General features: G+C 33.5%; 1 protein-coding gene across 7 annotated transcripts in view; it reads left to right on the forward strand.

Moving 5' to 3' along the window:
* LOC106129677 (furin-like protease 1) overlaps window positions 1-26253 on the forward strand; it is a 162705-nt gene that overhangs the window by 89061 nt on the left and 47391 nt on the right. The window lies entirely within an intron of this gene.

Below are 26253 nucleotides of genomic sequence, written 5' to 3' on the forward strand. Positions count from 1 at the left end.
TAGAGTTAGTGTCCCATAACAAAAGTCTCAAACGTAAGGAGGCTATTGTATCTGTGTGATTTGTCCGTTATATATATATATATATATATATATATATTATTTCCGTAATTTATAAAAAGAAGTATTTTTTTATGCAGTGCTAGTGCTAATATTTTATCCAAGAAAGAGTGCTGTTGTTTTTATTATCCTGGTACTCGTATTCACAAGCGAACCCGGGGATAAAAATCGGTTAAAAAGCTGTAGTATTTTTGTGTGAAAAGTTTTAAAATATATAAGTTTTTTTGTTTGGTTCTAAAAATTAATTAATTGAATCAGAGAAGCGAGTGCGGTCTACCAATGAAATTTTACCAATCTGTGAATAGAATTCTTTCGAATTTTTTTAAATTCGTCGGGCATCAAGAAGTTCTTGAGATATTCAATACAATAATAAAAATATTATATTTAGAATTTCGTCATCAAAAATATGATGTATGTAAGCAGAGTTCAAAAAGGTTTGAAAGAGACTATACCATGAGAAATATAATATTGTTCGCAGAAGTACCTACTCAATAAAACGTTGTATCATAAAAAGTAGGACGCGTAAAAATGAAAAAATGTACCTATCATATGTTTGATTACTGTTCTTTTTTCCTCAAACGCTTTGTGTATGTTTATTAAAAATTAATGGCAGTGTTGAGTGACAAAGCCGGATCATGACTTATATTAAGAATTCTCTTTTTTCACATTTCAAAAGATTACGCCTTCAAAATAAAATCTTAATCTATATACATAATCTCATTGCCTTTGTTTTTATATGCGTAAAATATATAAAAAAAAATATAAAGCATTTTGAATAAAATATGTACAAATGACTAAACTTACTCACATATTTTTACTATTTCGCGTTATTGACTGAGAAAATTTAATGGAATCAGATATTTGTACCGTATTTTATTTTGAGGCATGGTACCTTAAATATAGTTTCTGAAATTGTATTTTCATTACAAAAAAAATGAGTGTTGCCAACAACACCTTTAATAATCTGTCCAAAAAGTAGGTGCATCGTCCATCATCGCCGCAATGTTTGCACGACACGGTTCAAAGATAAACATCGACAGCAAGTGCATATTGCAAATGTTAAAGATCATAGAAACGAGGAGATGATGAAACCTGATGTATAATGATAATCTTGATAATGAAACCGAAATGTTTTTAATTCAAAGTAGATTTTTTCAGGTCTTACAAATTTAATAATAGAGCTTAACGTGTTAATTGTAACTAATGTAGTTTCCAAGAAGATAATTTGACTAATCTCTTCATAGGTCGTCTAAATTTTAATCGGTATTACTTGTTAATTGATAAGTTTTTAAATAAGCGCTGGCAACTACTGTCGGCTGAGCATTTAATTTGGTTACTTGTTTAAAAACTTCTCAGGTTTTTAGACTTGACCACTCCCGTCTGAATTTCACAACCTGTGCAGGGGAACCTAGCTCATATTAGATCATGGTAAAAGCTGGAATAGACGAATGTACAAAGACCCTATACTACAGTGTTGGGAATCACACGGCAGTTCGGCTCGCAGTATTTCAATTAAAATCGAAAAACAATTATAATGCGGTGAATTGTTATACTTTGACAATAATTCCGTCTTCAATATCTCCTTTTATCAATGATCAGTAACAAGTGCATGTTCACTATAGCACAGTGTTTACGTTATAAAGTGGCACAGCCACAGCTGTCCGACAAATATAGTATGTACTACATAACACAATTTATCAGACTTGTCTGTATGCCGGATTTGCTCTCAACTTTACTTTCAATATTTATTGTTCAATATTCAAGGAAAGCTATTTATATAGTCTTTTAAAATTAAAATTTTAAAACAAGATTTTCAATTCGTCGCGTTTTTATTGTGTTTATTAATAAACGATAAAAACGTTCACCCATACAATTTCTAGTGATAGATGAAATAACAACATCTTTACGCAACATTTCTGACCATTTGTATGAGAAGAAATTCCGAGGATTTCTCAAACGCCTCGGAATTATGAGCTGAAAACGGAGTGTTCCATAAATTCCACACCGCACCACAGTGTATTCGGTATTCTTTAGTGTATAAATGTAAAACATGAGCCAAGTTCTCATCAAAATGAAAAAGAATACTTTTTAATTTCTTTTCTTACTAATTAATCTCAACAGAATATAGGATATGCTAAAATTACGATTATTCTAGAAGGAAAATATAATTTAATAACACCAATCTATTTGAACATGAAAAAGAAACATAAAAATATTGTATTTATATACACACCACTTATTCATAAAAATACCTTTTTTGTTTGGTAAAACCATAGTGTTTCATCTGAATTTCTAAAGATATTTTATTGTTTACTTTCCCTAAAATAAAATCCCCAAACCTATTTCTATTATGGAAATAGCTATTGTTATTCTTTAAATTGACCAACAATTTTAGCACTACGTTTGTAGACGTATAATGGCTTACATAAATAATTGAACTTAACTTGGCTGGACCACAACCGCGCTGCTAAATAACTAACATGATACTGTTTATTTGCTTCCAAATGGCTTTTATGTTCACATTCATCTTGAGGAACGTGACCTGAGACGGATCATTTAATATTAGCGTCTTATAAAGTGCTACTCTATGAATTAAGTTATTTATCTAATACTCCTACATTAGTGTAAACAAAGAGATGATAATACCCATACGTAGCGAAAAATATGCAAATTTTATGAAAATACCAAATTTTGACCGAAATACTTTATAGGATAAATTCCGAGACGATGTCAATGATCGAAGGTATCAGGACATATATTGTTTAGTGAATGACAGACAATGTCAATGAATTTCTTTTTTTTAAATATTGTTCTATGTTGTTTAGGTAAGGGTATTATTGTTCTTTCTTATAATTTTTTTAAATTTTTTACTGATAACCGAAATAAAAATTTGTTAAATTGTGAAACTTAATATTACCTACTTAGGTTTATACAAACATACATACATGTCTATATCCTTTGCTGGGTAGACAGAGCCATCAGTCTTGAAAAGACTGATGGGCCACGTTCAACTGTTTGGCTTTATGATAGAATTGACATTCAAATAGAGACAGGTTGCTAGCCCATCGCCTAAAAGAAGAATCTCAAGTTTATAAGCCAATCTCTTAGTCGCCTTTAACGACATCCATGGGAACGAGACTGAGTGGACCTATTCTTTTTTTATTGCTTTTTTTATTGAACCACACGGCCTATGCCTTTCGTAAGTACTTTATGTTATACGAAATCTGTAGTACGAAACTATATAACCAAACAACGGTACGCTATTAGATTTAAATAAACTAAGCAATATCAGTTGTAGACGCAAAAACAAGACGGTGTAGTGACAACTGGAAACATAGAAATCCCGGGATTTATCCCAGATTGTACGGGATCGGGGGCTTTAGGAGACGGGGGATGGAACTATTAATTATGCAACGCTTACTCAGCTCGGCTGCGACCCAATTTGGGTCCCTTGGGAACCGGCGCGATCGCATCGCGCCGCTCTCGACTTAACTCGACGAATATTGCATATGTGCATTTCGTGTCGCGGTCAAGTTAGTCTAAGTGGCGTAGGTGTTGCGCATTGAGTTTTAATGATGATGTTAACACTCTGCCAGTGACGGGCAGGTTTCACTTCCTATCATGGAAGTTGTTCATCTTCCTATGGAAAGTGGATTCCAGGCCCGAAGGTAATGTGGCCAAAACTAAGAACAGATATCAGAAAGAAAGACCTGTTATAAGATTGACCCATCTTATTTGCACAATTAACGGCAGAAAAGCCTATTCCCTTTGTGTTTCACTGCTACTGATTCTTCTGACGACAAATGCTTTTGTGGACCAAACATCTATTTGTAATTTATTTTGTGACTACTAATTTGAGGAGCAATAACTGGATTTTTATCAAATTACGTTAAAATATAAGAATAAATGCATATGGGTGTATCTTTTTTAATTTATGCCATAATCAAACGGAGTTGTACCTATTCAATTTTAATATTCATTACCTACTTCTTAGATTACTACAAGAGCGTGCCTGTACTGTGAAGCATTATGACAATATACACCAGTGTTACAAATGTCAGGACATTTATTATTAGTCTGGGAAGATAAAGCGCACAATGGCCAATTGATAGTGTGACAACCAACGATTAATTTGTCATCAATAATGCTAGACTTGATGAACACTGTCCTGCGAGGATCTTGCATTAACAGGTCGTTTACACGAATACGCTGCTTTCGTAATGATATGAGCAATGTGTCTAAAGAATATGATTATTCTTGTATACGTACTTTGGTTGCATCTTCATCACTCTGGACAGGAGCCCAGGGTATGCCCCAGACCATGGATCCTGGATTGAGTGAGTCAAGTTTTTACAAGAAGCGATTCACATCCAGTTGCCTGAATGCAGTAGGTTTGCACAATGTTTTTTCTTACTGTAAGAGTAGTTTGAAAAGTATATACTTATAAAACATTTTAATATGAAATGTCACCTGGTAATCTTAATCATAGATTTCTAGAGGTACATAAATATCGTAGTAAATTTATCTCCTTTAAAGATGCCTGATAAATAACAATGCATAGGAACAACTGAAATAAATGGCGTTCTATAAATAGTTTCGCTTAATCTGCTAAAGCAATTTAACTGATCTAAAAAAATATAAAGAAAATGAATAAGAATTATCATCATTTGACATCCATAAAAGTGACAACGAACAAATTTAGAAGAAACTTGAATGCTTGTACTTTGCATTTACTTTGGAGACACATAATGCGTCTTGTTCGAGTACTTCTACAATTTTTTTCGTAAGTCAGACGTAAAACTTTTCATCCATATTTCAGGCTCGGGTTAAATTGCCGGCGTAATAAACTTACAAAGCTTGAGTTTTGTCGAAAGCTCTCAGCAATTTGCAAAAAAGGAATCACGTAATCTTTTCCCTAATTGATGTTAGCTTGGGCTAAGTAAACTCGAAATCCAACAAACGGAATAATCTAATTAAGTTTTAATGATATTGAAAGTCACTCTCCAATTTAAATAATTCTAGTTGTTTGAAGTAAAACAGAAACGGCGGCGGTCCGACTACGAATGAACTCATTCATTTTATTACTTTTCTAGCTGTTGCCCGCAACTTCGTTCGCAGTATAGTCTTTAGAGTTGTGAGAAATGTTTGTTTACCAGTTTTTAAATCTAACCAAGCCTATATACATCCGAAACCGTATTCAAATGGTTGTCGCGTGATGCGAGCACCAAATTAAGACTAGCAAAAATGTGGAGAACCTTAATCCATATTTTCGCTAGTCTTATATACATCCCGGTTATCGATTTTTTGCAAATAACTTTTAAGTACAGACATCGGTCAGTACCTATGTTATTACATACATACTTACGGGACGAAATACACAGATTGAGTTAAAACATGAAGTTATGCTGAGTGAGCGTCGGGAAAACTGATTACAGGCGTTGGTCTTTCGATGGTCGGCTATTTAAGTTAGTCTATCTTGGAACTCCAGTATTTCTAGTCTAAGTTCCGGAGTTGCTGGTCCTCCATTTGACTTAGTTCCGGACGCTCTTGCCTATTAAGAGTCCACAAGTTCGTAGTCAGCTCAATCTTGATGACATCTGCCAATATCGCTGCTTAGAGCTTAGTTCAAATTACAAGTAGCTATCTACTTAAGTTTAGTAACTACTAAACTTTACTGAGGTATATAAAAAGTAAATTTCTTAGCCACGTGTTTTTGATAATGTGCAATTAGACCAGTCGATTTTTTCCGTCAATGTCGAATCGGAAGGTAAAGAATGGCAATAAAACACGATGGCAACTTTAGGTATATTTTTTCAATAAGTACTTAATTTTTAAATTAAACTGTATTTATTAACTACTGTGACATTCCCTTTTAACAGATAAATAAGCACTGCCTATCTGTCTACATCCTAATATTCTCAGTTATGTAAAACTGCAGACGACAGCCTTAGTTAAGTTGAAGGTTCTATTGTGCATTTCCTTTGTTGCGAAAAATGTTTTAGCACGTCACTGGTCTACAAACGAAAGCTTTGCAAAAGTACACGTACAAGTAGAAGATTTGTTTGTAGTACATCCCTCTAATCTGACGATTATATTTTATACCATCTTGACACTACACAAATCAGATTTCTATGTCTTATACTTATGGGCTCAGATATCAGCTATTATGCAAACTGCTCCGAAGTTTGCCAGTACCGAGTTTAGTAATAAACCGCCTCATCTCACATCGTAGTTAATTCGCGAACTTGGTATGAAGTGCACTCGGATTAATTCAAATGTGCTGTAAACGATAAAACCTTTCATGCGAGATGCGCGCGCGGTGCCGCTAGCGTAAACCAAAAATACTGTTAATTCCGTTTCTGAGAAGTCCTTTCTTATTCTTCATTGCTTGATTCTTCATTCCAAATTTGAAAACAGTGTCCTCTTTTTTAATATAATAAATGTAATAAAAAATAAATTGGAATGCGTGCTTTATTATAATTCAGTAGTTACTCTAAGCTTTAAATACCTGTCAGTATGTATATGCCATCATAGCCAAAATATTATATGAGGAATACCTATGCTAATATCCTTATATTTTTTCTGAGGGTGACCATCCTTGTATAAATAAATAAATATATATGGGACAAATTACACTGATTGAGTTAGCCTCGAAGTAAGTTCGAAACTTGTGTTACGAGATACTAACTCAACGATACTATATTTTATAATAAATACTTATATAGATAAACATCCAAGACCCAGGAAAATCAGAAAAAGTTCTTTTCTCATCATGCCTTGACCGGGATTCGAACCCGGGACCTCCGGTGTCACAGACTACTACCGCTGAGCCACAGAGGCCGTCAGTTGTATGGAGAGCCCATGGTTCTTCCGACCAGATAAATGCTCTTTTATTACTGTACCTTCATTATACTATATTTTTATGTTGAAATAAAATCTCTTTAGTACGAACTTATTAACCTAATAAAATTTAATGGCGGTTAACTAAAAAGTAAATGAGTAAAACAGACTACAAAGTTTAAACTATTCTGTAACCCGTTTATATTATGATTGGTGGATCCCAGGCGGGCTATAGAGCATACAAACCATCTGCACCAAGCTGTTTCAAGCCGAAGTTTCACGCTACTTCTGTAATAAACCACCGTCTAACAGCTTTTCCTAACTTATGAAATCGCCCCTCGCATCCCTACTCATATTTCGTTAGAATTATCGATAGTAAAACTATCGATATGTCGGCAACGCTATGTACGGTAGGTGTCTGTATTGTTTTATATTACGAGTATCAATTTAATCTCGTCACTAATTTTGAATTATCTAAGAAAATACCAGCTATATTAGGTAATTTGATTATTAGAATAATGGTCCGCCTTCAGCTATTATTAAATTTAATTCGGAATTTGTTGATTACAAAATTTTTGATATTGTAAGGCATTGATGAAAAGAGAAAATTAAGGGTGAAGTCTGTCAAATTTAAATTAAATTTGCGCGATGTTTGTGTTTTGTTATTAAAATAAGTATTTTATACTAGTTTCTCAAGTTATTAAAGTCATACAATTAATATTTTATAAGTCTCAAGTTCTTTTCATTTGTCCCAATTTAAAAAGTATTATTCATTTTTATTGGCATATTCCATGAACCATTAAAAACAATATTGCATTGCATATATAGATGTAATGAAGTTATGTTCAATTCAAAACTTATAGATAATCCTAAATTGAAAAAACTAAACCAATACCCTTTCAAATATATAGTAATTATTAAATATTTCCCACGGATTTTGAAACTGCGACCTCTACAGATTAATCAAGCACTCGGGTACTGGAGCGCGGAGGATGCAATAAAAATCAATTGATAACTTCTCTCTCACTACACAAAGGAAGATCTGTTATTCTACGAGTTCTAATCCTATTTGAATCTCCTAGCTGATTCAATTTTTCCAGCCTCGAAGCCTGCATATTAAAACCGTACTAACCGTACCGTGAAACTGATCTCGTATATTTGATTGCAAACTAATCTTCTCGGTCTGTTGGATTTTTGGCGGATTCTCGAACAAGAGGGAACAATATAAAGTTGGTATAGAAATGAACATTGCGTTGTATTCTAAATCTTACATTTTCTTTCACTTATTTGTTGTAGAGCCAAAAAAATTGACTCTAACCCCATACAATAAACGTGTTTTCTTTGTATACTTTGTTCAACATTTTCCAAAAATATTTAGTGGTATATTACCTTTTAAAATATAAAAATAAAATAAAAATAAAGTAATTTTTAAAAGGGGCTCACATACAACAATCATAATTATTTGGTCGATTTTAATATACGTAGAAACAAATGGTGTTGATAGTCCGGAGCCCTATTTGTACGAGTCAGACTCCCACTTGACCAATTTTTTATTCCTTTAATTTGGCCATAGATTTTGTTGACATTAAGTCAGTGATGTTATGGTTATTATAATGTAGTAGTAAAATAGTAAAATGTAATAAAAAGGTAATAGACTTGTACTTGTCTCTTAAGAGACAGTTTTCTCCATATTAAGACGAATGTTTTGTTTTATTTTATCCTTATTCATTTAAAGTTAGTGTATACGAACAAAGAAAATCTACGTAATTGTACGGGATCGGGGGCTTTAGGAGACGGGGGATGGAACTATTAATTATGCAACGCTTACTCAGCTCGGCTGCGACCCAATTTGGGTCCCTTGGGAACCGGCGCGATCGCATCGCGCCGCTCTCGACTTAACTCGACGAATATTGCATATGTGCATTTCGTGTCGCGGTCAAGTTAGTCTAAGTGGCGTAGGTGTTGCGCATTGAGTTTTAATGATGATGTTAACACTCTGCCAGTGACGGGCAGGTTTCACTTCCTATCATGGAAGTTGTTCATCTTCCTATGGAAAGTGGATTCCAGGCCCGAAGGTAATGTGGCCAAAACTAAGAACAGATATCAGAAAGAAAGACCTGTTATAAGATTGACCCATCTTATTTGCACAATTAACGGCAGAAAAGCCTATTCCCTTTGTGTTTCACTGCTACTGATTCTTCTGACGACAAATGCTTTTGTGGACCAAACATCTATTTGTAATTTATTTTGTGACTACTAATTTGAGGAGCAATAACTGGATTTTTATCAAATTACGTTAAAATATAAGAATAAATGCATATGGGTGTATCTTTTTTAATTTATGCCATAATCAAACGGAGTTGTACCTATTCAATTTTAATATTCATTACCTACTTCTTAGATTACTACAAGAGCGTGCCTGTACTGTGAAGCATTATGACAATATACACCAGTGTTACAAATGTCAGGACATTTATTATTAGTCTGGGAAGATAAAGCGCACAATGGCCAATTGATAGTGTGACAACCAACGATTAATTTGTCATCAATAATGCTAGACTTGATGAACACTGTCCTGCGAGGATCTTGCATTAACAGGTCGTTTACACGAATACGCTGCTTTCGTAATGATATGAGCAATGTGTCTAAAGAATATGATTATTCTTGTATACGTACTTTGGTTGCATCTTCATCACTCTGGACAGGAGCCCAGGGTATGCCCCAGACCATGGATCCTGGATTGAGTGAGTCAAGTTTTTACAAGAAGCGATTCACATCCAGTTGCCTGAATGCAGTAGGTTTGCACAATGTTTTTTCTTACTGTAAGAGTAGTTTGAAAAGTATATACTTATAAAACATTTTAATATGAAATGTCACCTGGTAATCTTAATCATAGATTTCTAGAGGTACATAAATATCGTAGTAAATTTATCTCCTTTAAAGATGCCTGATAAATAACAATGCATAGGAACAACTGAAATAAATGGCGTTCTATAAATAGTTTCGCTTAATCTGCTAAAGCAATTTAACTGATCTAAAAAAATATAAAGAAAATGAATAAGAATTATCATCATTTGACATCCATAAAAGTGACAACGAACAAATTTAGAAGAAACTTGAATGCTTGTACTTTGCATTTACTTTGGAGACACATAATGCGTCTTGTTCGAGTACTTCTACAATTTTTTTCGTAAGTCAGACGTAAAACTTTTCATCCATATTTCAGGCTCGGGTTAAATTGCCGGCGTAATAAACTTACAAAGCTTGAGTTTTGTCGAAAGCTCTCAGCAATTTGCAAAAAAGGAATCACGTAATCTTTTCCCTAATTGATGTTAGCTTGGGCTAAGTAAACTCGAAATCCAACAAACGGAATAATCTAATTAAGTTTTAATGATATTGAAAGTCACTCTCCAATTTAAATAATTCTAGTTGTTTGAAGTAAAACAGAAACGGCGGCGGTCCGACTACGAATGAACTCATTCATTTTATTACTTTTCTAGCTGTTGCCCGCAACTTCGTTCGCAGTATAGTCTTTAGAGTTGTGAGAAATGTTTGTTTACCAGTTTTTAAATCTAACCAAGCCTATATACATCCGAAACCGTATTCAAATGGTTGTCGCGTGATGCGAGCACCAAATTAAGACTAGCAAAAATGTGGAGAACCTTAATCCATATTTTCGCTAGTCTTATATACATCCCGGTTATCGATTTTTTGCAAATAACTTTTAAGTACAGACATCGGTCAGTACCTATGTTATTACATACATACTTACGGGACGAAATACACAGATTGAGTTAAAACATGAAGTTATGCTGAGTGAGCGTCGGGAAAACTGATTACAGGCGTTGGTCTTTCGATGGTCGGCTATTTAAGTTAGTCTATCTTGGAACTCCAGTATTTCTAGTCTAAGTTCCGGAGTTGCTGGTCCTCCATTTGACTTAGTTCCGGACGCTCTTGCCTATTAAGAGTCCACAAGTTCGTAGTCAGCTCAATCTTGATGACATCTGCCAATATCGCTGCTTAGAGCTTAGTTCAAATTACAAGTAGCTATCTACTTAAGTTTAGTAACTACTAAACTTTACTGAGGTATATAAAAAGTAAATTTCTTAGCCACGTGTTTTTGATAATGTGCAATTAGACCAGTCGATTTTTTCCGTCAATGTCGAATCGGAAGGTAAAGAATGGCAATAAAACACGATGGCAACTTTAGGTATATTTTTTCAATAAGTACTTAATTTTTAAATTAAACTGTATTTATTAACTACTGTGACATTCCCTTTTAACAGATAAATAAGCACTGCCTATCTGTCTACATCCTAATATTCTCAGTTATGTAAAACTGCAGACGACAGCCTTAGTTAAGTTGAAGGTTCTATTGTGCATTTCCTTTGTTGCGAAAAATGTTTTAGCACGTCACTGGTCTACAAACGAAAGCTTTGCAAAAGTACACGTACAAGTAGAAGATTTGTTTGTAGTACATCCCTCTAATCTGACGATTATATTTTATACCATCTTGACACTACACAAATCAGATTTCTATGTCTTATACTTATGGGCTCAGATATCAGCTATTATGCAAACTGCTCCGAAGTTTGCCAGTACCGAGTTTAGTAATAAACCGCCTCATCTCACATCGTAGTTAATTCGCGAACTTGGTATGAAGTGCACTCGGATTAATTCAAATGTGCTGTAAACGATAAAACCTTTCATGCGAGATGCGCGCGCGGTGCCGCTAGCGTAAACCAAAAATACTGTTAATTCCGTTTCTGAGAAGTCCTTTCTTATTCTTCATTGCTTGATTCTTCATTCCAAATTTGAAAACAGTGTCCTCTTTTTTAATATAATAAATGTAATAAAAAATAAATTGGAATGCGTGCTTTATTATAATTCAGTAGTTACTCTAAGCTTTAAATACCTGTCAGTATGTATATGCCATCATAGCCAAAATATTATATGAGGAATACCTATGCTAATATCCTTATATTTTTTCTGAGGGTGACCATCCTTGTATAAATAAATAAATATATATGGGACAAATTACACTGATTGAGTTAGCCTCGAAGTAAGTTCGAAACTTGTGTTACGAGATACTAACTCAACGATACTATATTTTATAATAAATACTTATATAGATAAACATCCAAGACCCAGGAAAATCAGAAAAAGTTCTTTTCTCATCATGCCTTGACCGGGATTCGAACCCGGGACCTCCGGTGTCACAGACTACTACCGCTGAGCCACAGAGGCCGTCAGTTGTATGGAGAGCCCATGGTTCTTCCGACCAGATAAATGCTCTTTTATTACTGTACCTTCATTATACTATATTTTTATGTTGAAATAAAATCTCTTTAGTACGAACTTATTAACCTAATAAAATTTAATGGCGGTTAACTAAAAAGTAAATGAGTAAAACAGACTACAAAGTTTAAACTATTCTGTAACCCGTTTATATTATGATTGGTGGATCCCAGGCGGGCTATAGAGCATACAAACCATCTGCACCAAGCTGTTTCAAGCCGAAGTTTCACGCTACTTCTGTAATAAACCACCGTCTAACAGCTTTTCCTAACTTATGAAATCGCCCCTCGCATCCCTACTCATATTTCGTTAGAATTATCGATAGTAAAACTATCGATATGTCGGCAACGCTATGTACGGTAGGTGTCTGTATTGTTTTATATTACGAGTATCAATTTAATCTCGTCACTAATTTTGAATTATCTAAGAAAATACCAGCTATATTAGGTAATTTGATTATTAGAATAATGGTCCGCCTTCAGCTATTATTAAATTTAATTCGGAATTTGTTGATTACAAAATTTTTGATATTGTAAGGCATTGATGAAAAGAGAAAATTAAGGGTGAAGTCTGTCAAATTTAAATTAAATTTGCGCGATGTTTGTGTTTTGTTATTAAAATAAGTATTTTATACTAGTTTCTCAAGTTATTAAAGTCATACAATTAATATTTTATAAGTCTCAAGTTCTTTTCATTTGTCCCAATTTAAAAAGTATTATTCATTTTTATTGGCATATTCCATGAACCATTAAAAACAATATTGCATTGCATATATAGATGTAATGAAGTTATGTTCAATTCAAAACTTATAGATAATCCTAAATTGAAAAAACTAAACCAATACCCTTTCAAATATATAGTAATTATTAAATATTTCCCACGGATTTTGAAACTGCGACCTCTACAGATTAATCAAGCACTCGGGTACTGGAGCGCGGAGGATGCAATAAAAATCAATTGATAACTTCTCTCTCACTACACAAAGGAAGATCTGTTATTCTACGAGTTCTAATCCTATTTGAATCTCCTAGCTGATTCAATTTTTCCAGCCTCGAAGCCTGCATATTAAAACCGTACTAACCGTACCGTGAAACTGATCTCGTATATTTGATTGCAAACTAATCTTCTCGGTCTGTTGGATTTTTGGCGGATTCTCGAACAAGAGGGAACAATATAAAGTTGGTATAGAAATGAACATTGCGTTGTATTCTAAATCTTACATTTTCTTTCACTTATTTGTTGTAGAGCCAAAAAAATTGACTCTAACCCCATACAATAAACGTGTTTTCTTTGTATACTTTGTTCAACATTTTCCAAAAATATTTAGTGGTATATTACCTTTTAAAATATAAAAATAAAATAAAAATAAAGTAATTTTTAAAAGGGGCTCACATACAACAATCATAATTATTTGGTCGATTTTAATATACGTAGAAACAAATGGTGTTGATAGTCCGGAGCCCTATTTGTACGAGTCAGACTCCCACTTGACCAATTTTTTATTCCTTTAATTTGGCCATAGATTTTGTTGACATTAAGTCAGTGATGTTATGGTTATTATAATGTAGTAGTAAAATAGTAAAATGTAATAAAAAGGTAATAGACTTGTACTTGTCTCTTAAGAGACAGTTTTCTCCATATTAAGACGAATGTTTTGTTTTATTTTATCCTTATTCATTTAAAGTTAGTGTATACGAACAAAGAAAATCTAAAGTTAAAGATAAATGTATTACATAATAATGGCTAAATTAAAATATTTAAAAATCAAGTACAGGGACACTGTTAACCTTTAAATAAATTAAAGTATATAAATAAAAATCTGCTTGTAAAGGCGCAGGAGAATAAGTAATAGGTTTCCTTTATTACCAGAGAGAGTGAAAAGTTTGAATAAATCACTGTAATGGTCTTTTAATCTTTAAAAACACGAAGGCAGAATAAAAAGAAATGATTCTAATATTCGTAATGGATTTAGAGAAACATCTATCCATCTGGAGTGATAACAAGACGCACAGCTCAGCAGAAACGGACAATTATTATAATTAATCTCACTTTATTCAGATATGCATATAACACGACATATGCGTAAAGGACATGTTTGGCATCAAATTAATCGTTGGGAAAATTTTTAATTTCCTTTTTATAAAATACTTGAATGTGTTTTTAATTTACATTTTTTTTGTTTCAGGTAAAATACAAAACAACCAATGTTTGCAAACACAGTATTTTGTAAAAATAGAATATCGGCATTTGTAAGTAAATACGCTCAACAGAACATGTGTCATTTAACAAAATACCTATGCATTTTATTTGGTTTAGAAATTACAAGCCGCATTTTGCCCGTGCCAATTAAGCGCCACCTTCTCGTGCGACTTTAACGCCCCCTACAAAATAAAACAGGTTTTTCGTAAATCTTACGGGAACTTTTATTTTTACCGAGATGAATAATGTATGTCGTTTAATACGTCTCCATATTTTCAATTATACATAAAGCCTCGCCTACATAGGCCTGCAAAATTCAAGATTCAGTAGGTAACGCGTAAAGAGACAACAAACAAACAAATAAATTTACTTCCGCATTAGCATCGATTATTAAAAATGATCTCAAGAAAATATTAAAATTATAAAAGCAAGTACAATAATGGCAACTTATGTCGGTGCTAATTTCAAAAGAAATATCTTCCTCATAGAAAAATACGAACAGAAATGGGAACCAAAGGTATTAAAATACTAGCTATTTACCCTGACATGGCAGAGAAACGTATACTGCTTTACAAACATCCCGCAAGAAATTACAATACGATATAAAAAATATTTTTTTATAGCTATTCATAAGCTTTGATAAGTCATATCTTCTTTCTGTTTATATGTATTCAGTTCCAATATGGTTCTGATGAAGAGCCTTAATGATAAATAGGTAGGTATTTTTTTCCTTTGTTCCTCTGTATCAATCTGTTATACCCATAGTAAATAATATGGGTGTAAGAAATTAGAAATGTTCTTTAGAGGGAAAGAGTGAGAAGTAAGACTAATTTTCTCCAGTGGTCGTGAATAAACTTTCTGCGTAATGGTAATGTTTACCTTTACACAAAAATACCAACCTTATTCTCTCTTAAGCTCTACAACAAAAGTTTTTTTACAAAACGACGAAACAGTTCGAGAAGGTATAAGGTAAGGTAGGTTGGTTCGTCTTGGCACTCGGGCACTCGTGCCCATGATAGGTTAGCCGATCCAGATTTTGTGTTAAATAATTTTGAACCAAAAAAATCATCATTGAAAATTTCGACCGCAAAAATAAACTGGAGCTGTAAAGCCATCAGTATACATGTACTACTTGTCTCCCGTAAAAATACCTCGAATTACGACCGAGCGCGAAAAACCTCATATATTTAACACCATCCGGAAATATCCGAACGGCATCGGTCGCTGCCAAATAAAATATTCAGCGGCCGTAATTTAAAAGCTTCCGGGTCACTTACTCCAAGCTTACCCTGTCATCCCGGTCCTGATTGCGCAAACATATACTTTAATCCACCGCGTTAAAATTTAAATTCCCTTATCCCCCGTCACGCCTGACTTGAATTTGTCTAACTGGAAAAATCTTGATTTGATGTTACGTGAAATATTGGATTTTGTTACAAATAAACTTAATTTGGTTTGTTTTGTATACTTTTGTTTTGACTCGCTTATGACGCCCAGGGCTATGTTCCTCAAGAGTCTAAATATTCCCGTTTAAGAGAGATGGAGAAAACCTTCAACAGGATGTTTTTTAAACAATTTAGAGTAAAAATGGTGAACATATTTCGTATGCGATGTATTTTCAATAATATTTTTACTATTGGAAAACTCATCAAAATGCAATTCTTCTTTTGAAACAGCGAAAGTACGTATGGAAATTGGAACAGGCAAAGATGGAAGACTCTTCCTTACTCTAATGTTTGCGTGTTTTAAGTGTCAGATGTTAAAGAGAAAATTGTTAAAAATTACGTGACAACTCCTTAAATACTAAATTCGCAGAATTTTATTCGCACTGTTTGTTTTCTTTCATGTTGCGTAATAAGAAGTGGAAAGTGGAGACTGTTGGAAGTATTTCCAAATATATACAACTTCCGTAAGAGGGCATTCTAATGCAGTTTAATATATAAGAGAACACTGAGTGATTGACTGACAAATAAACGCACATCCTTAACCGATGTGTATATATAGAGATTAAAAATTTGACATGTAGATTCTTATGTGTTATAAGAGTGCACTATCACCTAACAGGAATCGTAAAACGAAAAATCCATTTCGTCCGCCTTAAAGAAATAAAAACAAAAAATCCTTGGAACGCACGTAATCCTTTAACGCTTTATCCTTTACGCGTGTAATAGAAGTCTAGTTTGCTAGACTTTAATCTATGTTTTATTGAAACCACACACCGTTTGTTAGAGATCTTAAAACAACATCTCTTACGATCTGCGGTGATTTTTCTCGTTCCGATCCAGCTGTTGATTTTTCAAGCTTTTTCAGCTGCTACATTTAGTTGATTTACGAACCGTTTTTAATAATAGCAAACGATCTTTTTCCAATACAATGACCGATTTCGAATCCGATATTTTTGCCGAATCTTTTTACTATAACGTCTCTCGCGTAAGTTGTCTTATTCCAGATTTACATATCATAATTTTAGGGAGCAAGGGATATAGGCGTGATTGTATGTATGCATAAACAAATGGATGGCCTAAACATCTAACACGCTTGCAGATCTGGCTTGATTCCAGCTATAGCCCATATCGATCCGGCGACGCCCTAGCCGCATTGAATTACAAGACGTCATACATTTAACAGTTTAGTGCTAATATGACGTGCAACAATGTATGCAAATGTAGCTGAGCCAATTAAGACTCTGTTTAGTTCTGAATTTATCCGATAATGTTACAGTAGAAACTATCATCATAGCTCTGATATCATTACTTAGCTGTGGACTCAAAACTCCCTCAAAAACAGCATAAATGATTTAGAAAAATGTTTAGTCATCACCTTTAGTCCTGATTGAGTCTTTCTGTTAAGGAGCCAAGAACTATAAATTTGACCGTGAACCTGCATTAGATAAGTCATGTTTTTATAAGAAGCCACTTCCATCTGACTTCCTCACTCTTTACAGGGGAACCTAACCAATATTGGATCATGCATGGTTACACCATACAATAAACCACCATAAATTGGAAAGATTCTTTAAAACGATGAAAACATCTTCATTAAAATACTCGTACAAACTTTTAAATATAAGAAGTCTTGCCATACAAGCAAGTATGATCTAAAGTCAGCAGATTCATTTTTTACAGACATTTCTAGATCAACACAGATTTTTATGTGTGTCATGACAGTAGCAGTCTGTTCTACTGTATAGCAGTTTCGAAGTTTAATGCTCATAAAATTGAACTATCGTTAATGTAATTTTCCCGTTAATTAACCACCCGACTTGGCAATAAATTCAGGCCAGCTTACTGTCACAAGTTACGTACGGTCGGCCGATATTGGAAGAGGTCCAGAGACTCTTATTTCTGTTTATCTTCGCCCAGATATTTCCCATTTTTCTATTTATTTGGCGTAAATTTTATTAATCTTTTGGAGAAAAAAAGAGACACTTCTTTGTATTTTCTTCGGAATTTAAGATTTGCTGAATATTTACTTTATTTATTAGACTAGTGTTTCTTTATAATGCACTAGCTTCTGCGTGGGGCCTCGTCCCGTGAAAATTCCAGAAAAAAAAGTTATGTTACTCCCGAATGTCAAGTCTATATCTGTGCCAAATTTCGTGAAAATCAGCCCAGTAATTTTTGAGTTTATTCATTACATACATAAAAATATAAATTACTACAGTATTATTCTAATGACTTAGAAGGTACCGGTAAAGACTTTATCAGGTCTTTTCATACCATTACGTACAGCAAAGCTTTCAAGTAATCTACGCCATAAATGCAATTGGAAAATAAACTATAGTGCGGGAAAGAGTGGTATTCTTGTGCTGCTTCAAAAATTTTATTTCTTATTTCAGTAACGTGTCGTTAGGAAGTCAAGAGCACGCCTCTTAAACCGAGCTTTGTCATAAACGGTTTTAAGTACTGCTCGCAATCTAAGGACAATTTAGCAAAGTAAAGTTGAATGGTTTTTTTTACGTCGAGCGTTACTGCCCGTTTAACACTCAAGGATTTGAGCATGAGAAAGATATATTTCTAATGGATAAAAGAAGGATATATTGCGCTTTTAAATTAAATTGGTGTTATCTGTGCTGAGAGGAAATGAAATGTGGTTTACCGACACCGCTGGTTTACGTAGAAAATGTTATTCCAAACGAAATTGAAAACAAAAGGTTTTTAGTTTTGGATATATTTAACCTTGTTTCAAATATATCAACTGGTCATATGAACAGTACATTATATGATGTTAAATAATTTGATATTATTTTCTGTTTCATACGATGTTTTTTTTTCATAAGCTAGTCGGTATTTTCTTAGTAAACTTTTTTAAATACAAAAAGATATCTTTGATCTTTCAGCATTCTTAAGACATGGCTTATTCTAAAACTCTAGGTTCGAAAAATCATGTGTAAGTACTTAGATTTCATTTCAATCTTAAAGTGTATGTCCTAGCTACCATCCTATTCAACTTATGTCGAGCCCTTAAACTTACATTAAACTTAGCAAGACGTTAATTTGCAAAGCTTTACTTGTCAAAAAGTTTGGCAATTGTGCGTGTTTGAGTTGGACTAACTTGGCATATTAGGGCAGACAAATACTAAACCGACCACATACCAAGCGCAGTGTAGGGAAAACACCCAGTAGGTCGATGATCTTAATTAAAGATTGCTCCAATATTTATCTCTTTTCTCACAGATCTATTGGAAGAGATTTCAATTGAAATAAGTAGCACCTATGTAGTTCAATATCTACATGTTCTATATAGTATTTTGTGTACATAAATAAATAAAATAAATTGTTTGAATAACTTACATGTAGCGGAATTATTTGCTGCAAATCGACATGAAATTTATCTCTGTATAGTATAAGATAAGGATTCAATCGGTAGAAAAAAAATTGATAGATGCGGTTAATGTGCAGCTGTTATGTAGGTACTATACATATTGAGGAGCTGAGTCTTAGAAAATGCATTTATGTATACCTTAAGCCCTATTACGTTTGGCATTTCCAGCATATTAAAAAAATCATTTGATAAAAATAACATTAACTATAAATACAACCCAGTGTAACAGTCTTGACAATAAATAATCATTTTCTTCCTTATTTTAAGTGTGCGCCGAACCTTTAACTTTACGTAAGACAGGAATATTTCAAATTCAAATTTCCCAGCAATGAAACTTTGATTGCAAAAAGTGAGATCCCACGATTTCTAATAAGACGAATTCAAAATGAGTTTTTGTGTTTTATCCCCGGGATAAATAGGAGATTTGAATTTTGTTTAATGGTTTGGTGTAACTCCAATTTTGGTTTCTGTAATCTTCGCGTTTCCTAAAGTTTCCTGGTCTCACCTGAGAATGATTCATTCTTTGAATTTTGGTGCATTATCTTAAAAGTCTGTCACGAAAGGTCTTTACAAAGTTTATTTTAAATTCTCCATTCCAGTCACTTAAGTAATTCATTTTACTTAAAAGCACCCTGTCTGTTACCATGCCATTCATCATGAAATTGAATCTAAGTAAGGTTTAAACCCCTCAGAGCCCAAATTATAAAAGGGTAAGAGACATCACACGTGCCTTGTGGTGGGTTTAATAATGCCCTTCAACCCTTATAGATGGGCCTTCTATTAAATGAATTTTGGGTGGATTAAAGCCTCCATTAAGAACCTGTTTGAATATGGTCATTGAAATTACGGAATCTATATAATTGTTGGGCTTTGGGAATGTGTGCTCGATGATTCGAGGAATTAGACGTAATTGGTTGGCCGGGAGAGCCCTTTAGGTAGCATTTGAATTTATTTTAATTATATTTTGAAGAAACAAAACAAAGGAACATGAGTATTTTTTCGCCAAACTGTTCAAAGTATAAAGAAGAGAAATAAACATCTACTATCAAAAAAAATTAAATCTTTAACATGCTTGTGTTTTATCATTATGGAATATACTATTTAATTTTCCCTTGTTAAAGCTAAATGTAAATAATAGTCTTCAGGGAAAGACAAGAATAGTTATGTCATCACCGATTTATAAAAGCACAGAATTTAGATACTAATTAAAAGTCTTAAGATAGATGTAAAAGGTAGTTCTAATCACCAGATTAAACTATTGTTGAGAAGTCTGTCTATACTATAAATGACACAATATTCATATACACTGACATATGTATGTTTACTAACTTTGTATGCGATTAATATAATTTCGCGCAGCTTAACCTCGGACGGGCGAACCGAAATCTTCATACACTGACAGAGATTGATGTACTATTATATAGCAATGCCCAAACAAAACATACTTCAATCTTTTCTATATTTATTTGAGAGCCTCATGAAAGGGAAGCGCAAAGATTATGTTCAAACAGTCTTATCGCGAGGGAAGGATTATAATAAATAGCTTCGCTCGGGAATAGAATTTCGCACTACCCTTTTATCCTTCGTCGTCTGATAAAAAGAAGCTCTATAGGCTTTTACAAAGCTCGTTTAGTCAGACTTTTGCATTATATTTAATGAATGAAATTGATTAAAAATACCAATCTACCTATAACTATAATCACTACATAGTATAAAACAAAGTCGCTATTTTAGTCTGTTTGTCTGTATGCTTAAATCTTTAAAATTACGCAACGGATATTGATGTGGTTTTTTGTAACAGGTAGAGTGATTCAAGAGGAAGGTTTTTTTGTATATTTTTTTCCGAATTTTGCACCCGTGCGAAGCCGGGGCGGGTCGCTAGTTACTATTAAACAAAGAGCGTCAGTGGCAAAGTGTTTATCGAAGCAAAATCACAAAGGGTACCGAGTTCGAATGTTTATTGTAGTATATCAATGATTCTTCTTTTAGGCGATGGGCTAGAAACCTGTTACTATTTAAATCTCTGCCAAACAGCCGAACGTGAAGTCTTTTCAAGACTGTTGGCACTGTCTACCCCACAAGAAATAATGACGTGATGATATGTATACTTGTATCTATGATTCTAATCTGAATGATGTTCTTACATCAGTTCGATGTTTTTACGAACTGAATAATATTGTGAAGAAACAAGCCTAACAGATGTCGTGTAAATGCTGTTTTAGCTTTTTGTCTTCGGCAGAGAATGCAACCAGGACGAGAGAAACAACCATTACGCTGATAGAACGGAACGACAGAGTACTTCTATAATGAAATATTTATCTAAACTTCAAGGTAAAATTAACCTTAAACACTTGTCTTTTCTTTGAGGTTAGACATTACACAATTTCACCCCGCGTTTGCGTGGTCTGAATTAAACCACGTAATATCAATTTTCCGTGCTCGACGTCACCCTCTCGAGACAATAACCTGCCCGTAATTAATTATGTTTAATTATGAATAAAGGTTACTCGTGTACCAGCCTCAATGGAGCGCGTCTATAAAGGTATTTAAATTTTGATGTTTTTGAGAGATTTATAAGGAGGCTTCATAATTACGAAATACTTTTAAACGACTGATGTATTTGTCAGAAAAACACCTGAGGTATAGTTAAGCTCGTAAGATTTTCCATTCCCATCAACCCCTTAACCCATAAATTTATGACGGAAAAACCTATATGTCGAAAAACCTATTTCTTATTATAAATATCCTTTTAACTAATACTTCAGAAGCATATTACTCAATACCTTTACTTATATACATTATGGGAAGAAACTCAAACGTAGATAAGGACTATCTCGAGTAAGGCTTTCTTAGAACATACTACTTCCATACCATACTGCTACCATAAACCATCCTAGAGGGGTAGACAGGGACTAAACCAAACACAAAGATAGATATGACTTCGACAGGGAATTTTATATTATAAAGGTAAAGTCATACTAGATAAAACTTAGTGTATACATTTTATTTCCTGGAATATAGAATTTTATTTCAGAAAGAAGTAGCAGTTGTCGTTAGCCGGAACCCTTGAAGTGCATGAACCGTGTAGGCGCGTTAAATTTAACGACGTATATACTTTCTTAGAATTTCTTGATATTTTCTGAAAATAATAATAAACTCTTCGGTATTCTATGAATAAACAGTTGAAACTTGGCTTCGATTAAAAATAACTTTTTGGAGAGAATAAACTTAAGGACGTCCTGGCAAAAGGTCAGGTTATGAATGTGGGTGAAGTGAAAGAAGAATGCAGAGATCGTGGCAAGTGGAAAGATGTAGTCGCTGCCTAGCCCCTCAGGGAAAAAGGTCTGATTTAATGTATGTATACACTGAAGTTAGGTTTACCTAGCAGTAACGTAGAGTCAGAAAAATACCGTCTTAAGTCGAGGTTAATATGAAGTAAACCGAGTCTGACGCTATTTTCCATGGTTGAACCATTTGTGGACAGAATATACTCCTACTTTTCTGTCAATGTAATGTTCAAAGGTGAAAAGTCATGTCACTCAATCTTTTTGATGATGCCAATTGATATCATCAAAGGACAAACCGTCAAAAAGTAGTACACTCAGTAGCCCTATGTTTTCTGCTTAAAAACAGTAATTATACTTCTTTTTTAAGGCATCGACTCTGGCAAATGATATTTGCGAAATCGAGTATGTCGCTACGGATTTGACAATTTGAAAGACAAACGCTTAGGTCATACAGAACCTTCAGTGTCGCAGATGGTAGGACTTGCAAGGCACTACAACAAATGTGCCATCGTCCGACCAGAGACGGGTATCATCATCAGTAATCTTTACTAATATTATACTGTTGAAGGGTTTGTTTGTTTGAACGCGCTAATCTTAGGAATTACTGGTTCGAATTTAAAAATTATTTTTGTGTTGAATAGACCATTTATCGAGGTAGGCTTTAGGCTATATAACATCACGCTGCAAAAAACGAGGAAAATTATTCATCCTTGAGGGCTTCAATGATGCCCAAAATTACTATTCCACGCGGATGAAGTCGCGGGCACAGCTAGTCACACATATAAAATTTAGCCTGTAAATGTTCAGTTAAGCGGCATAAAGGAAAGAACTGTAAGTACTGTATATTTTATTTTTTGTCTATTATAAAAGATTTTCAATGGCCGACGTGTGATGAGGGTACTATTGTTCTGTTTTGACTTGTGTGTTGCTCTGGACAAAGAATGTTGGGTTTATTCGAAAGATATCGATTTAATACATCTGAGTTATAGAAATTTCAGTCTAACCTTGAGAACTGACGTAGAAAGTTACTACTTGCTACCTACCTATTGTTTCGCTTCATCCACATTCAATACTCTTTTCTTGAATACTTGTTATCTTGAACGGATTTATTTTTGTTATGATCTCACAATAACACTTAATTAATTGTATCAAAGGGTATAGCCGGATAAGTATGACGATCTGGCCTCCAAATGAGAACCTTTATCGAAACTTATGTTCTAATATCGCCTTGATGTACAAACACAATTTATGTACTTTTCGCGGCCAGCTTTCGCTTTGACCTTGAGATATGGGAAAAAATAATCGCACGCATGACTTTTATTCAAAGTCATATATCTCAAAAATTAATTACGCTAGAGAGATGAGACCAACGCGAGTTGTTAGATTACATTGCAGAGTATATCATATATTATTTTCAAATTTTTAGAGTATATTTATATATAAAAAAAAATTAAAAAATAAGTAAATCATATTTTTTTTTTCATGTTCTCTGAGACTTACAATCACGAAAATAATATATGTTATGCTCCTTTACGTGCTCTATTACTCATAAAAATTTGGTAAAAAAAAAGTTGGTGCAACACTTTGAAAAAAAAAAATAATGTGATTAGCGCCTTCTACTATACCCTTGTTCTATAAGGCCTACATTACATTTTATTCATTTTTTCGAAGTGTTGCACCAACTTGATTTTATTCACAGGCTCGTATCAATTTTCACAGACTTTATCTTACTTGGCCGAAATAATGGACGATCAAAATAATCTTTTAGTACAATATGTGAAATCAGCATCTAATATCATTAAAGCAGAAGTAAAATCAAGGCATATAAATAGTAAAGTCTATCGTATTTACATTCACTATATTTCCGATGGTAATGATTACAATAGTATTCTCCGTTATTGCTGTGATTGTCCCAATGGCAACCGTACAGTGGGGTGCTGTTCACGTACAGCAGCTATTATTTATTATCTGTCATATGGACGATATTTGTCCAAAATTTTGCGTCCTTCTGAAGTTCTCACTAAAATATTTGCTACTCAAAATGTTCCAGTAATAATTAATTACAATAGTGACGATGATTAATTTTTTTCTCTTTTTGCTATTTTGATTAACACGAAAAGTAATAAAAGTTGTGATAAATATTGGACATTGGTTATTTTTTCTTTTCTTTTTGAACAATTATTCCAACGCTTATCAAGTTGGTGCAACACTTCGAATAAATGAATAAAATGTAATGTAGGCCTTATAGAACAAGGGTATAGTAGAAGGCGCTAATCACATTATTTTTTTTTTCAAAGTGTTGCACCAACTTTTTTTTTACCAAATTTTTATGAGTAATAGAGCACGTAAAGGAGCATAACATATATTATTTTCGTGATTGTAAGTCTCAGAGAACATGAAAAAAAAAATATGATTTACTTATTTTTTAATTTTTTTTATATATAAATATACTCTAAAAATTTGAAAATAATATATGATATACTCTGCAATGTAATCTACAAACTCGCGTTGGTCTCATCTCTCTAGCGTAATTGATTTTTGAGATATATGACTTTGAATAAAAGTCATGCGTGCGATTATTTTTTCCCATATCTCAAGGTCAAAGCGAAAGCTGGCCGCGAAAAGTACATAAATTGTGTTTGTACATCAAGGCGATATTAGAACATAAGTTTCGATAAAGGTTCTCATTTGGAGGCCGGATCGTCATACTTATCCGGCTATACCCTTTACACCCGTTTCTATTTTCTTAAGATTTTCTTTTGTGAATTCTCCTGTTGTAGCTTTGAGGCTTAATAAAGTTGTAGATAATTAAATAAAAACAGACCATATCTTGACAGCAATGGCCGCTAAAGTTTATTTTCCTGCAAGACACTTTATTACTGTCTATGCAGAAATACCTCAAGCACAAAAAATTATTCACCCATTGGAAGTATTTCCGTTTATTCAGACTATATCGTTTCATCCAGATCTATAAAACGCTTAGTCTAAACTAGTTGCTTCCTGTGGTTTCACCGGTAAGATAGCAATACAACAAAATTGGTCCTACAGTTTAGCCGTGATAACGTTACAAACAGACAAACTTTCGTATTTATAAGTATCGTATTTGATAGATGAATAGTTTGATTACGTACTCGTTTGAATATTAGAATTATTTTTGGCCATGTATGTCCCTAAGTATTAGTTCTAGTATTGTATTATTATAAGGTTGGATGTTACTTTTAATATTTATTTAATATTTAACTTTGTACCTATATGCAGTAAATATGGCAGTTTTCATAAATTGTCTGCTAAAAGTGTAGCTCTAGGAGTATGTGTGCTTATTCGACGATATCGTTTCGCGCGGATATTGAAAAACGCTTTAGTTTAAATGTGTTTCGAGAGGCATTTTGTTCACATTAGGTATAGAGATGTGCGGAAAACTGCAGCTTTTATACGTAGACTCGTAATCGAATTTGTTTTGCCAAAACTTGCTAAAGAAGTCAACAATGATACACGTTTGATATTTGATATTTTAGTGATATTAATATAATTTATTCGGATCAAGTGACTTTAGCCAAATTGTGGTCATTGTAATCATGCTGTTTTTTTGTAATAATATAAATTACTGATAAATTTTACTCTTTAAACGCAGATTATTATAAAAGCCTTATAAACGGGAAAGGCTTATTAACTTTTTATGGTATAGATATATACCTACATAAGCTTATAGTCTTCTTAAAAGTGATAGAATAGCATTCTGAGTCAGTAT

Source organism: Amyelois transitella, chromosome 16 (genome assembly GCF_032362555.1).
Source record: "Amyelois transitella isolate CPQ chromosome 16, ilAmyTran1.1, whole genome shotgun sequence".
Lineage (NCBI taxonomy): Eukaryota > Metazoa > Arthropoda > Insecta > Lepidoptera > Pyralidae > Amyelois > Amyelois transitella.